The sequence below is a fragment of the Sorex fumeus genome, unplaced genomic scaffold (genome assembly GCF_029834395.1).
Source record: "Sorex fumeus unplaced genomic scaffold, SorFum_2.1 ptg000007l, whole genome shotgun sequence".
Classification (NCBI taxonomy): domain Eukaryota; kingdom Metazoa; phylum Chordata; class Mammalia; order Eulipotyphla; family Soricidae; genus Sorex; species Sorex fumeus.
In genome coordinates, this window is record NW_026606064.1 from 16161059 (window position 1) to 16173168 (window position 12110).

The window sequence follows — 12110 nt, forward strand, 5'->3', positions numbered from 1 at the left end:
CATGCTGAGACCACTCTCCACACATCTGGACAAGTCTCATGCATAAAGAAACGGGCAGAGGAACCCAGGTTATCCAAGCCTCCTCGGATCGGGACTGGGCCTTCTCCACCCAGATCCCCCATCTTCCAGTGGTAGGCGATACACCCACCAGCTGCTGCCGGAGCTAGGTGGTTCCATCAATGGCCAAGACCCAGAGACTATAAAACCCAGCTCCCGGAAGAGCATGGCTGCATTTGCGGCCACACAACATCTTATCTCGTTTTTACTTTGGAGAACCCGGCAGGCTACCGAAAGTCTCCTGCCTGCACAGCAGAGTCTGGCAAACTTCCCGTGTCATACTCAATATGCCAAATATCAGTAACAATGATAGGTCTCATTCTCCTGGCCCTGAAAGAGCATTGAATATGGCTCTTTTAAAAATCTCAGTGCTGGGAAGAAGGAGATGTTGCTGGTGCCTGTTCGAGACAATCGACGAACAACAGGATGATCGTGATCGTGGTGTATTCAAAATTTTAGCTATATCTGATAAGAAACTTTAGAGAATTGGGAGATGTATATTGTGTTTACTTTTGTCCAGTTCCTATACTGATTCTGACATGATCACAGCTAGACAAATGTGTCTTTTTAAAAATATTGGTAAATTAACATACATTTTCAAATGTAAAAGTATATATTTCTTGCAATGAAGGTAGCATTAATGATAAATTAAAATATACAAGAGAGAAAACTTATTAGAGTAACATTATTTCTCCTTTTATGTGAATTCATGTAATATTATAATTACAAAATATATAATAGTATTTTGCACAAAATTGGAGTAAATGAAATAAAAAGCAATTAAAATATTTTCTGGGAATACTGAGAAAATGCATCACGGTCACGGTCCTCCCATTGTTCATCAATTTGCTTGAGCGGGCCCAGTAACGTCTCCATCATGAGATTTGTTGTTACTGTGTTTGGCATATCGAATACATCACGGGTAGCTTGCCAGGCTCTGCCATGTGGGTGAGATACTCTCAGTAGCTTGCCGGGCTCTCCGAGAGGGGCAGAGAAATCGAACTCGGGTCGGCTATGTTGGCTGTGTGCAAGGCAAATGCCCTACTCGATGTGCAATCACTCCAGTCTGAGAAAATGCATAATTTTAATAAATATTTTATATTAATTTAGCTATGACATTATTTTTATTAAATTTTAAGTTTTTATACTATATAGATAAACCTAAACCTATTTGTATTTATGTATTGAACTTTTTGCCTTACTTTGAGTCATATTTATGACATATTTTTAAAATATTTTACTATACTATAGTAGTAAGAGAAGTGAAAACATGTTGGATTCTAGGCTTTCAAAATAACAAATATAGCAAAGACAGTGAGAGTGAGTGGGATGAGTTCATGGGTCACTAGTGGAAAGAAGGGGACATTGTGGACATGGGTATGGTGTTAGAATAATGTACGCATGAAGCTCTATCGTGAACAGTATTGAAAAATCAGGTACAAGTGAAAATTGGGAGGGAAAAAGAAAAATAGAATGGTACTTTCTTATTTCTTTTCAAAAAAATAAATACCTGATACCTCATATGGTTTCCCAACATTCCTCAGACCCCAACATGAGCACAGAGCCAGGAGTAAGCTCTGAGCATTACTGATGTGTCCACCCCAACCCCCAAATTGAATGACATTACAGAATAACTTTATATAAGCTTCAGGTTTACAACACTGAAAACTAAATGTGCATAATAGTTTAAATTCACCACTAAAAGTTACTTTCTTTTCAAAATTAAATTTTGCTAGTTTACCAGCTATTATTCTCTGGGATCATTTTCACTTTTACCTATTCTACTTTAAATACTTGTTCTACACAGGAAAAGGTTGCATGCACAGATCACAATTCATATTTTGACACAAAGAATTAGAGGAGGAAAGGACTCAGAATAATGCATTAGTGTCATTATAATACAAATCACCAAAAAGACTGATAAAACATAAGCAGCTAAAATCATGAAAAAAATCTCCCTCCTCATGAATTCTTGTGGCTTTACTATTGCCATAGATAATCACCATGGTAAAAGCTTTGGAGACAAATAAGGATAAAATAAGTCTTAGAAGATAAATTAAGAAAGTAAAATCCCATTATGATGGATAATACTATTCAGATTACCATGTCAGAAAGAATGAATAAATTAAAAGTTCCTTTTGCTGAGAATTAAAAAGAATGACTTGCAAAACATTATGAAATGCCATTGAATTTTGGGGTTTCTTCACTCTGATTTAAATATCTGTAAAAGTTCCTATATAGATAGTAAAGATTAAAAATGATGAAAATCTTAATGCTAAAATGATTTTGGCTTCTTTTATTTTAGTCTTAGATTCTTAGACATTTAAATGATAAATATAGAGATCTAGTTTAGGAAGTTTAAGTATTCCAGAAAATGAAATATATCTATTATATTATTTTCTGGGTTGGAGTGAAAGCACAGTGAGTAGGGCATTTGCCTTGCACATGGCCAACCCAAGTTCGATTCCTCTGTCCCTCTCGGAGAGCCCGCCAAGCTAACAAGAGTATTTCACCTGCATGGCAGAGCCTGGCAAGCTCCCTGGGGTGTATTCGATATGCCAAAAACAGTAACAACAAGTCTCACAATAGACACCTTACTGGTGCCCACAAATTGATAAACAATGGAAGGGCAGTGCTACAGTGCATATTATTTTCTATTTATTTTCTCTCTCCCTTCCCCCTCTCCTTTAAAAATTCATAATACTTATTAGGGCTGGAGTGTTAGTATGACAGGTAGGGTGCTTGCTTTGCACGTGATGGACCCAGGTTTGATCCCCGACTCCCGTATGGTCCCCTCAGCATCACCAGGAATAATTCCTGAGTGGAGAGCCAGGAGTGAGCCCTGAGCATTATTGAGTATGATCCCAAAATCGATTCCTCCGCCCCTCTCAGAGAGCCCGGCAAGCTACCGAGAGTATCTCGCCCACACAGCAGAGCCTGGCAAGCTCCCCGTGATGTATTCAATATGCCAGACACAGCAACAATAAAGTCTCCAATGGAGACGTTACTGGGCCCGCTCGAGCAAAACAAACACAACAATAACATATTTTTTAAAAAAAATAAAATCATAACACTTCAGAATGAGGACATATGAAAGTGAAATATATTTTTAGTTAAATGAGATATAATTGATTATGCCAATCACTGATAAGTTTCCCTCTCCAATTAGGCTCTATTAAGGCCATTCATTTTATTGGTAAGAAATATATGTTTCCCTTCACAAAGTTTGCCTTCTATTCAACTCTAATTCTATTTAGTGAGGGTGCCAGAAAACAATATTTTTCAGAAACATTTACTATACTTGGAGAGTTGGGCCCACAATTATAAAGCATTAACTTCTAGGTAAGTGTGATATCTTTTTTTACACATAAAGACATAATCATATAACCATTCTGAACATTTGAAATTATAGCTGTCACGTGTCATGTAAGTATATCAATTTCTAGATAATTTTGCCAATTTGTATATTTCCTTCTTTCTCTAATGCAATAATCTGCTTTCCTGATCCTTGAAATTTCAAAAATGCTTTTAAAAATCACAATAAATATGTGAATAGAGATTCTTACTGTATATTAATTCTTTTATATCTTCTTTGAAAAAGCATATATTGAAGCTTCTCTAGACTGGAATATTATAAGATAACTTGCTCTTAGAAGGGTTGTTATGTTCAATCACTAGCATTTGTAATTTCGCTCAAATTTCTCTAATTAGTAGCTATGCTATATGAGCTAATTGTTTAAACTGTGAACATTATTTTTATTTTATTTTAGAGAAGCAAAATTACTTAAAGAGGGTTGCAGTGGATAGCGGGCTTTCCTTGTGTTCAGGGAAACCAGACTTTGATCCTCGGCACCCCACATAACATGAGCATGTCCAGGAATGATGCTTGAGCACAAAGGCAAGAGCAAACTCTGAGTGCCTCTGGTTGATCCCCTCCCCACAAAAAGAAATTTACTTGGATAAATGTGATGGAACAGATAGAGAAATGTGTGTGTGTGTGTGTGTGTGTGTGTGTGAGAGAGAGAGAGAGAGAGAGAGAGAGAGATGTCAGAGAGACAATAAGGGTTTCTTCTGAGAATTTTAGTTTTTTTTTTTGTTGGTAGTTTTTATTTCAAATATAATGTAAGATTCACAAGTGATATAAAAATGAATAAGAATAAAAATGAAAATGAATGTTCTTTCTTTCATTCTCCTGAGGAACACAGTTGGGAGAAAAACAAATATATACATCCTGTTTCTGTTATCTATACTATGTTTATTATATATATATTTGTATATACTATATATAAAAATATATATATAATAAAAAAAGCATATCCACAGATTCAATAAACATAGTAATTCATATGAAAGGAGAGTACAAAAAATGCTTTTATAGTGTAATGTTTTCATCTTTGCATACAAGTATAGTTTTAGTTGCAAGGTCTGTTAAATACATGAACCACTGTAGATGCATAAAATTTATCAACATAATTTTGAATTAATAATATCAATCCAAAAAAGTTTAATAAATTTCTTTTCTTCAAAAAAAAAAGAAGTTGAGTCATTCTCAGCCAACTGATGGTATGGTTCCTTTTCTTTCTTGTAGTATATTAGTTTCCTATGATTTCTATAATGAAGGATGACAATTCTGGGTTCTTAATAAAAAAAAATATGGAACGCTTCACGAATTTGCGTGTCATCCTTGCGCAGGGGCCATGCTAATCTTCTCTGTATCGTTCCAATTTTAGTATATGTGCTGCCGAAGCGAGCACAGAATTTTAGTTTTTTATTTAAAAATGTGAATAGCAATTTATTCCCATGGACTATTTTGGACTATTTTGTGGACAAAAACAAGTAGCATGAGTCATTGCAGCTCGATTCACAATAGCCAAATCTGGAAACAACCTGAATGCCCAAGAACAGACCGATGGATAAACTATGGTACATCTAAACAATGGAATACAACACAGGACAAATTAAGTCATGAAATGTGTCTATAAATGGATGGATCTATCATGCTTTGAAATGAGTCAGAGGAGAGGGTCAGATATAGAATGATTGTATTTATTTGTATAATATTAAAAAAACTGTGAAAATAATATCTAAGGTCAGGTTAAATGGGTCAGGAGGAATGTTTAATGGTTGGAAATAACCACAGGGGTCTGGGGGTTGGAGGGTAGTTAAGATAGAGGAAGTACATTATGACAACATTAGTTGAAAATGAACACTTGTTAAAAACTGAGTGTTAGAAGTAGGCAAAGGGACATATATAATAACCTTTCAGCACCTGTATTGCAAACCATAATACCTAAAATGATAGAGAAAGAGAAAAAAAAGAGGGAAGGAGAGAGAGGCAGAGGGAGGCAGAGAGACAGAGACAGAGAGACACAGAGAGAGAAAGAGAGAGAGAAAGAGAGAGACAGAGAGAGAAGAGAGGAAGGCAGAGAGTTGGGACTTAGAGGTGGGAGGGAAACTGGGGACACTGGTGCTGGGAAATGGACACTGGTGGAGTGATGGGTGTTGGAACATTGCATGACTGAAACCCAATCATTAACGGCTTTTTATAAATAAGGAAATAAATAAGCAAAAATAAGTAATTTGGGTTTATTTATAAAATTTCTCAATAAATATTATTCTCGTTTCTTTTTCCTTCTTATGACATATATAAAATGTCATTTTTTCTTAGATTTAACAAGCCTCTCTTTGAAAATATTTTTATTTATTAAGGAAAACCTTTTATCTCCTATTACTCCTATATAATCTGTATCACATCTATATAGACAATTCACTTTAATTTGATTTTATACTTCTTGACTGATTATAAGTATAAACCTTAAACCTAAAAACATTGTTTTTTTTAAAAATCTTGGAATTAAATATAGTTTGCATGAATATAGGAAAATTTTTAAAAGATAAAACAAGATAGTATAAAACATACATACATATAAATTTAAAGTTTAGTGTGTTATTTTAATTTCTTAGAAATCATGAGCCAGCTCTACATTCCATGAAATTTAGAACAATTTTTTTGAGCAAAAGTGAAACAATGAATGTCTTTGCAAATGTTTGTTGGCAAATTTACAATCTTATATTGAACAATATAACTCCAGAGGACAATTTGAGACATGATTAAAGTCAAAGGCACTAGTCTTGCATTCATTAAACCATTTCTAGAAGAGTGGGGAAAGGCTGGTTTTAAACTATTAATCTAATTAGATTCTAGACTATAAAATAAATGTGACCTACTAGGAGTTTGTGATCATTAAAGTTCCAATTATTCACTTTTCCTTATATTATGAGTTTCTTGTTACTAATTAGGATTTCTTCTGTGTTTTTACTCTGATAAGAACTAAATTAGTAATAAAGGTCATGCTATACATTAATAGTGAAAGAGAAAGAAAATATTTCTCAAACTTCCCTTCAGTTGGTAACATACATATCAACTTATAAGCTATAATCCCCAAAAGTCCTATTAAATGTACAAAATCTAGAAATCATCCAGGTATGAAACTGCAGTTACAAGGCACACAAAGTCTCATGAGGTGGTGGGGTGGAACCAGACCTGATCCTCACCGTGACAAAGCCCTGAGTTGCCACCCATGAACATCTCCTCTGGTTCCTGAACGTCCATGATCCCAGAGGCACACAAACCAATCTCAGAACCCAGCGACTTTTGGTAGCAATACCTCCAGACTTATTACTAAAATATTAGAAATCCAAAATCATGTGTCCACATTAGCAGCCGTGCAACATCATATGCTCTTCATAATCAGCAGCAGAATACAAATGATCTAATGATGTCTTTTTGGCAGGTCTGATTGTTGGGGAAAATTCCAAATAATAATTGTGGGTCTTTGTCGTAATATTGAATGTGATCAATGTAGATAGAAATATAGTGGAAATCTGCCACACAGGCAGGGGGAGGGGTGGAGGGGTATAGTGGGGTTCTTGGTGGTGGAAAATGTGCACCGGTGAAGGGATGGGTGTTTGACCATTTTATGACCGACCGAGACTTAAACTGTAAAGCTTTGAGGATGTTCTTACTGTGATTGAATAAATAAAAAGAAAAAACATTTAAAAAATTAGAAATCTTGATCAGTAAACATTTTCTCCTGATAATTATTTTACATCCAAATAATGACTTTAATAGTATTCACAGACTAAAAGCAGGTATAGCTTAAGTTACTAGAAATTATATTTCTGACAGTCTCTATACGTCATGGCCCATTCTCATAGACCTACAAAATACATTCTAAGAGTTTTGATGATCACGTTAAATCACATGCAATTTTTTTTTCTTAGAAAACTTTACTTCCTAAGAATTGCTACCTAGTTTTTATTGTTTTCTGGTTTGTTTGGTTTGGTTTGGTTTGGTTGTGTACCAAGCAGATATCTAGTTCACTAGCCCTTCATCCTCCTTTTTTGTTTTAAATATATATTTCATTCAGAACCTTCTGCTTTATTTTCAGATAAGAAAGTTAATCAAAACTTTTTATTCCCCACCCCCAACCCCATTTTTACTTGTTATAATCCATATAGGGAAAAAGATCTGGTAACATCATAGCAACTTAATTGATATTATTTGTGATTATAGTAAAGGCAACCACTGTTGCTAAAGGCATAGCAAGATACACCTCAGTTTCTCCACAACTTTCCTACCACCATTGTGCTGTCTTGACTCTATGTAAAATGAAAAGTAATTTCTACACTGTAAAAAGAAAAGTAATTTCTTCATGCTTATAGCAATACAGCACTTTCAGAGGTCTTTATCTACTTTTTTGGTTTTTCAGTGTTAAAATTTGTCAGCTTGTCTGGGGTATGGTTCATGAAATCTGACTTGAGAAACTAATTCACTTCTCTCAGAGGTAATTAATAGACAGGTCGAAGCCCTATTCTCTATTCTAAAATAAAAATGAAGCCTTTTACATTTAAAATTGCTAAAATTTAGGAATATCCTGACCCATTGGATTTCTTTAAATTTTTTTTAAAAAAGGGTACAATCCGATGGTTAGAGAATCAATATATTGGTATTTCTGGCATTAAAATAATATTGAAAAGAAATCTTTATTTTAGCACAGGTCCACCTCAACATTCAGCATTTTATCCTGTGCTGTGATATATTCTCCTTCACTGAAAATCACATATTCTCTAACAAGGAAATAAAAAGAAGCCAGTCTTTATTCCATATTTTATATGAAGAAGCACAAATAATTCATTTACTCAGTCACTCCCTAGAGATTCAAGAAATATTTTTTGAACACTGTAATATCAGTCTTTGTGTTGTGCTAGGCAATGTGAAACACATGTCCCAGCCCTTGGCATATTTAGAAGAACAACTTATCAACTTTGATCAGATATTTTTCTTTTACAGAAGATATTTTTAGAATACTGGGAGAGTGTATTATATTAACTTGCTACAAAAATGTTGTCTACTTATGGCAACAAACTTTTTCTGTGTAGTCACAAAATACTGAAAGATTTTTTTTCAATATGTTGTGTGCAAAGGACACAGACTTTTATATTTGAACTGTATATTTATCTAAAATCAATTAGGTATGTTATATCATAAATTTTTATTTGTTCATTGGAGGATCAATATATTGGCATCTCTAGTATTTAAAGGATATTAGGAAGAAATCTTCATAGTCCAGGTTACCTCAAACATTGAGATCTTCCTCCTTTGTTGTGACATATACCCTTTAATTGGAAAATATTCACATTTTTATCTAACAAGGAAAATAAAGTTTTTGTTCCACACCATGCTCACGGTTCCTCCTGACTCTCTGGTAATGGATCACTCCTAGCAATGCAATGCTCAGTGCATCATAGTTGTTGCCTGGATTCAAATCCTGGTCATTCACTTAATTGCCCTAGCTGCTGTACTATCTCTCTGCTCCCTAGATCTCAAAACTACTGGTTTGGATTTCCTTATTCATAAAATTGGAGTAACTTTTGTTCTATATTACATAAAAAGGATAGGTTACACAAACATCCATATAAATTTCATGCTATATAAGATTACATGAATATGATAGTTTTCAATTTAACTCATTAATTCTCCAAGTTAGACTCAAGTAGGTAAAAAATTGGTAAAATACTTTCTTGTAAATAATATATAAATTATAATTTATAATGCATAAATGCCTATACATAAATGTAAATGTCAATGTGTAATATATATACATATATGAAATTAGGATTTCCTCACTAGGAAACAATGTCTCAAAGGATCAAGGATGTGGTGATGAGAAACACTGATGGAGATACTTATCTAGTTTTTACTCTTATACTTATAAAATAAGGGAAATATTTATTCTCTTATTAAATACCATTGTATTATATGTTCAATTATATTTAATATGTTTTTCCTGTGGACAGAACTATATTATAGTGTATACACAAACATATATCCTAGATTCTATCCCTGGCACCCCACATGGTCACCGAGGATACCAGGAGTGAATCCTAAGAGCAGAGCCAGGAATAAACCCTGAGTACTGCCTGGTATGATCCCTCAAAAAAAACCAACAACAATATTTTTTTTCTTGACAAAAAGGACTAGGAATAAAATTATCTCTTAAAAAATGATAATGGGTGGCTGGAATGATAGCACAGCGGGTAGGGCATTTCCCTTGCACGCAGCCCAAACCGGGTTCGATCCCCAGCATCCCATATTGTCCCCCAAGCATGTCCAGGAGTAATTCCTGAATGCATGAACCAGGAGTAACTCCTGTATATTGCTGGGTATAACCCAAAAAGCAAAATAATAATAATAATAATAATAATAATAATTAATAATTGAGCTGGAGCAATAGCACGGCAGGTAGGGCGTTTTCCTTGCATGCGGCTGACACGGTTTCACTTCCTCCACCCCTCTCAGAGAGCCTGGACAGCTACCGACCGAGAGCATCCCACCCAAATGGCAGAGCCTGGCAAGCTCTCCATGGTGTATTCGATATGCCAAAAACAGTCACAACAAGTCTCACAATGAAGATGTTACTGGTGCCCACTCAAGCAAATCTATGAACAACAGGAGAATAGTGCTACAGTGCCAGAAAGAAAGAAAGAAAGAAAGAAAGAAAGAAAGAAAGAAAGAAAGAAAGAAAGAAAGAAAGAAAGAAAGAGAAAAGAGAAGAAAAGAAAAGAAAAGAAAAGGAAGGGCTGAGATAGAATAGCAGGTAGGCACTTACCTTGCATAGAGCAGCTGGGGTTTGAGCCACTGCATCCATATGGTGCTGTGAGTTCTCCCAGTAGTGAATCCTAAGTGCAGAGCATGGAGTAATCCTGAGCATCACCAGGTATGGCCCATAAATGAAACAACCACGATCCTCCAAAAAATAGAATCTTATCAACCAAGTGATCAAATTTATTTAGTAAATAGAAGCTCATTTACAAAAGGAGGTAATAATGGTGACAACTTTGAAATGTGATTCTTCTTTTTGAGTGATTCAGACATATATATGTATATATATATATATATATATTTAAGTCTTAAAAAATAGTTTAGATTCTTTAAAAAATGTGTATTTTAGTAGAATAAAACACTAAACAACATGAAAATATAAAAGTGACATAAAAACCCATATAAAAGCCCAGTGTATAAACTTTGAAAGATTTCATTGGCTTAAACAGTTTCAAGTGAAATAGATCATTTTTTTCCAGCATACTTTTAAATATCTTGACCTAGATTCATGTGCTATGTTAATCACAGAAAAATCCATGAGTTCTATAAATCTGAATATTAGAAAAGGAAGTTCTTGGCCTTTATTTGCCAAATCATATGTTCAATTTTGACTTTATGCATTAAGAAGTTACAATCGAATTTGAAACTTTTTTCTTTTTTAAAAATTTTTATTAGTGAAACACCATGAGGTACAGTTGTAGACTTACAAATTTTTGTGCTTGGGTTTCAGTTATATAATGATTGAGTACTAATCCCTCCACCTGTGCCCATTCCCCACCTCCAATGCTCCCAGTATCCCTCCCACCCCTCCACCCCCCATCCCACCCCACCCCTGTGACAGGGCATTCCCTTTTGTTCTCTCTCTCCTTTTGGGTGCTGTAGTTTGCAAAAGAAGCTCTGACTGGTTATCATGTTCAGTCTATAGTCTATTTTCAGCATGCATCTCTCATCCTGGGAGAGTCCTCCCAACAGCTTTTACTTGGTGCTCCCCTCTCTATCTGAGATGCCTTCTCCCTCAGCATGTGCGGCTGGCCTCCAAGCCATGGAGTGAACCTCCTGGTACTTATCTTGGCTGTTCTTGGGTGTTAGTCTCCCAGTTTGTTACTTTATATTTCCCAGATGAATACAATCTTTGTATATCTGTCGCTCTCTTTATGACTCATTATGTTTAGCATGATACTTTCCATGTAGTACCACTTGTATATAAATTTCATGACTTCATCTGTTCTAACAGCTGCATAGTACTCCATTGTGTAGATGTAAGAAAGTTTCTTTAAGCAGTCATCTGTTCTCAGGCACTTGGGTTTTTTCCAGATTTTGGCTATTGTAAGCAGTGCAGCAATGAACATACAAGTGCAGATATCACTTCAACTATACTTTTTTGCCTCGCCAGGATATATTCCCAGGAGTGGTATTGCTGGGTCAAATGGGAGCTCAATTTCTAATTTTTGGAGAATCGTCCATACTGTTTTCCAAAAGGGCTGAACCAGTTGGCATTCCCATCAACAGTGAAGGAGAGTCCCTTTCTTGCCACATCCATGCCAACACCTGTTGCTTTTGTTCTTTTGGATGTGGGACAGTCTCTGTGGTGTGAGATGATATCTCATTGTTGTTTTGATCTGCATCTTCCAGATGATTAGTGATGTAGTGCATTTTCTCATGTGCCTTTTAGCCATTTAGATCTCTTCTTTGGGAAAGTTTCTGCTCATTTCATCACCTATTTTTTGATGGGGTTAGATGTTTTCTTCTTGTAGATTTCAACCAGTGCTTTGTATGTCCTTAATATCAAGGACAGATATCCTTTATCAGATGGGTATTGGGTAAGTATCCTTTCCCATTCTATAGATTGTCTTTGTATTCTGGTTATTGAATCTTTTGAGGTGCAGAA

At 35.1% G+C, this 12110-nt stretch overlaps 1 non-coding gene across 1 annotated transcript; it reads right to left on the reverse strand.

Moving 5' to 3' along the window:
* Window positions 1–4704: 4704 nt before the first annotated feature.
* Window positions 4705–4811, reverse strand: LOC130016911 (U6 spliceosomal RNA). The gene has a single exon (XR_008791286.1). It is a non-coding gene; the product is annotated as a U6 spliceosomal RNA (small nuclear RNA).
* Window positions 4812–12110: the final 7299 nt, after the last annotated feature.